Source organism: Lissotriton helveticus, chromosome 2_1 (genome assembly GCF_964261635.1).
Source record: "Lissotriton helveticus chromosome 2_1, aLisHel1.1, whole genome shotgun sequence".
NCBI lineage: Eukaryota > Metazoa > Chordata > Amphibia > Caudata > Salamandridae > Lissotriton > Lissotriton helveticus.
In genome coordinates this window covers 586,213,508-586,217,479 of record NC_136059.1, presented here as the reverse complement: position 1 = coordinate 586,217,479, position 3,972 = coordinate 586,213,508, and the positions used below count along the sequence as shown (strand labels likewise).

At 43.8% G+C, this 3,972-nt stretch overlaps 1 long non-coding RNA gene across 1 annotated transcript; it reads right to left on the bottom strand.

The window, feature by feature from the left end:
* Nucleotides 1-690: 690 nt before the first annotated feature.
* LOC144819439 (uncharacterized) lies at nt 691-2,816 on the bottom strand. Its single transcript, XR_013607370.1, has 5 exons — nt 2,756-2,816; nt 2,268-2,342; nt 1,776-1,906; nt 1,531-1,629; nt 691-1,138 (listed from the first exon to the last, which is right to left on the bottom strand). It is a non-coding gene; the product is annotated as an uncharacterized LOC144819439 (long non-coding RNA).
* Between the last annotated feature and the right edge of the window lie 1,156 nt (nt 2,817-3,972).

Sequence of the window (3,972 nt, the reverse complement as noted above, 5' to 3'; positions counted from 1 at the left end):
GTGATGTGTCAATCAAGAATCACGCAGGGTCGGGGATGCGTTGAAGTTGAGACAGTGCACCACGGACATCAGTGGTGCGTTATCGAGACCACTCAGTGCAGTTCTTCGGAGGCGCTCCGGCAAAGTCAGGCCTGTGTTTGAAGTCGACGTCATTGTGTTCTGCACTCCGTGAGCAGTGAAGGCAGTGATGATGCGTCAATTTGTAGGGATGTGCCAGTTCCAAGCTGACTATTTGGAGGTACTGCATTGGTTTCTTGGTTGCAGCACCAAATCCAACTCCAGAGGCCCAGGACTGGGTTTGGCACCACTTGGCAGGTCAGGGCTCACAGCAGAGGAGTGCTGGTATCAAGATGCAAGTCTTGATATCCCTGAGACTTTAGTAACAGGAGGCAAGCTCAGTCAAGCCCTTGGAGAACCTTAGAAGTAGGATGCTGAGATTAAAGCCCAGCCCTATCACGCGCCGGCAAGATGCAGCCGCCAGCAGGCCAACACAGCAAAGCAGTCAAATTAAAAAAAAACTCAAAAAACAACTGTCAAATTAAAAAAACAAATTAAAAAAACAAAAGTACAGTCAAATTCAAAAAACAAAAGTAGTCTACCCCACTCAATTAAAGAACAGGCTCAAAAAGAGTCCTCAATACATATATGGCAGGTATAGGCTCACAGAAACCAGAAACATGAACAACTCATGTCGAGACAACACATTATATGAGGATATTCATATTTTTATTATCTTTTGTTCATTTTTAAAAATCACATTTCTTAGAAAACCAAATTGATACAACATAAAGATAGCGGAAACATGATATCAAGATTCAAAGGACATCCCACATATCCCCTAAACAAATCACTCACACTACTTCAACAAGCATACACATACCCAATGCATATACTCATTCACAGAAATCATCATTCATTCACCAATCATCATAAATACATTGTACTCAAATAGCCCGATGTTAGATAACAATAGTGTCCTGAGACACTTCCAGACTCAAGGTCGGAAATAGGTTGACACAATTTCAGGACACAAGTAAAACAACGCCAACGCGCGTTTCAGTGCACGGCCCGATGGACAGCCGCACCTTCTTCAGGGCAGAAAACTGAGGTGAGGGGGGATGAAGAAACACCAAAATATCTGCAAAAAATAAAGAAAATATATCCAACAGTGTGTGCATTTATTTAATCTGTTCAATTTCATTATAGCATTTTATTTAAATTTACACCTATATACAGTAAAATTCATAGTATCCACAAATTGCTCAGGTTCTGGAAATATAGGGCCTATACACTGCATGATCACTGGATACTATCATAGAACTAGGAACAAAGAATAAGGAACCCACAGTATCAATCATATCACACATACTCCGAATCAAACAAAACATAGAATATAGAACAGTGTGTACCAGGTTCAGAAAGATGTCAGAGGCAATGATGACTTGCCCCAACTAGTCATTAGACCCTTACCGGCAGTGCTCAGTGACAAGAGAGAATCTATAAACACCTGTTCACAGGATAGACACTTACTGTATCGGCTTCCTGTGCTCAGGGCGAGCTTAGGGGACAACTCAGAAGAAAGGATGTTTTGTGGAAACACTCCTAGGGGAGAGTCACAGAGGACAAATTCTGTGGGGGGAATAAATAAAACGAAAGAAATAGGTACCTCCTATCAGAGCAAATAATTCGTCAAAGGCAGGATAATCGGCTCAGATTCTCTAGAAGGGTATTTCTTTTTTCTCCCCTCTCTCCCTTCAGTCCAATTCGATACTTACCACGCTAATCAAGCGACCTTGATGAAAATAGGCATTTTCACCGTTCCACAACCACGAACCATGAACTGGGAGTGCTCAGAACACTCAGTCCGCGGGAATTCGCGTGCTCTAATCAGAATCCGGAATCGAATCTAAAACAAAATTCAAGACATCATAAACCCTCGGAAATGGTACAACCCACATATTCCCTAAAGGTTATTTTTCAAAACGGAATCACAATGCGGTAACCGCTCGTTATTTGGGGTGGTAAAATACTTTGAGAAATACGATTCACCCAAGGGGACGCGTGAATATATTCCCTTCACAAAACCTATCCCTAGGGTAACAAGAGAGGGCCGATAAACACGTAAGCAAGTGTGCCCCGAGTATCATATGCGTCCGGGCCAAATAAAACAGGTCAGGAGCGCAGCCCAAGGCGGAACAACATGGGGTTGACAAGGCAAAATCTGCACACCACTCGCAGATAATTTGATTAGAACAATAAACAAGTACCTGAAATGGCGCAATACGAAGGTGTGAGTTCACAGCGTCTCCATTCGGCGAAATTTCTCTAGTCACAAACCGCTCCTGTTGCAAGAAAGGAAATATCATTGGAGACTACGGAAAATATATAATCATTCGAGAAACACTCTCCGGCAGTCTCTCCATCTAAGTGAGTAACAAAAGTGTTCACTGCGATAAGGATGTTAATCCGACACACGCGATATATGGGAGTCAGATCAGGGCGGTTTTAAAAACTCTATCATCTTCATGTTAATGAGGCAGATACAACCCTGACGCGTAAACTCACCCAACTGACAAAAACGGAAACCGATTCCTAGTAAAAAGGATTTCGGCGGCTCAGAGAGTGCGATACAGAGTATGGATAAAGTGCAGACATGCCCGATATAAGTGGCTATGCAGTATTAAAATAAAAGGTCACTTCGGAAGAACCGAAGGGAGTAGCAAGGGAGACAAATGCTCGGTCTGTTCAAAATTACCTCCAAAATCGCGAGGGCGGGTAAAGCGGCGATCAATCCTTCTGGCGTGGTGTGACCGTCGGGGAATCAGCAGGTGAGGTTCACCTGTGGTTTTTAAAGCACTCAACAAGTAGACGGTCCAATCAGCGCTCCGCACCCAGTATCCAGTTCGAACAGGACAAAAGTAAAAACCGGGGCGGTTTATCGGTGCTGTGCTCCCTCCGTTCGCGAAACCAGGACGAGTCAGCGAACCAGGTTATTCCAGAGCAATAACAACTCCCTGGAGATTTCAGATCTTCTGCAGTCAATAGGAGGAAGCATTAGGGTACGATCTCAAAAGTTAAAGAATTGCATTCTCTCATGGACAATGCTCATTCAGGCCCTTTTTGGTAGCATCTAGATAAAAAATCCAAAATAATTCCCTTTTATTCCTCAGGGTCGTACTGTCGTTGCCTGGTACGTGGCGTACCTTTTCAAGTATTGACCACTTAAGGTCCTTTTCACTGTGGTCAGTATTAATCCAGTGTTCGACAAGTGGGGCTCCACTTTTCGCGTTTCTAATGTTGGAATTGTGTTCGCTTATGCGGATACGGCAATCGCAGCCGGTCTCGCCCACATATGGACGCCCACACGGGCACAATATGACGTACACCACATTAGTTGAGCGGTAGTTGTATATTTCTTTCAAGTAAACTGTCTGGTTGCCGATAACCAAGGAGCTTCCTACAATAGCATGAGGACATGCCTGACAGTTTCCGCAGCGGTGGTTTCCCTCAACCGGTGGGAGTCCCAGGACTCCAATCTGTTTCATATTTTTGGGAGCTTGAGGTGTGCCATGAACCAAATGGTTCCGTAGATTTTTATTTTGGCGGAAAGCAAATAGAGGTTTCGGAATCACTTCATTCTCACCAACGTTCAGGATGTGCCACAGGAAGTTGATGGATTGTCACACCTTGTGGTTGATGGTAGAATGTTTAGTGATACATACCAGTTTGTCCTCGGTTACAGTATTGCGTTCTTGGAACATCGAATCTCTGTTAAAATATCTTGCACGTTTGAATTAATCTCTGATCAGACGTGCAGGGTATCCACGCTCTGTCAATTTGAGTTTTAAGATGTCCGCCTGCTGAAGAAATTCATTCATTTCAGTACAATTCCTCCGACAACCGGGATGGAAACTCCCGTATTCAAGTAGGGTGTTCTTAGCTGTCGGTTTGACATACAGAGACACCAGATGT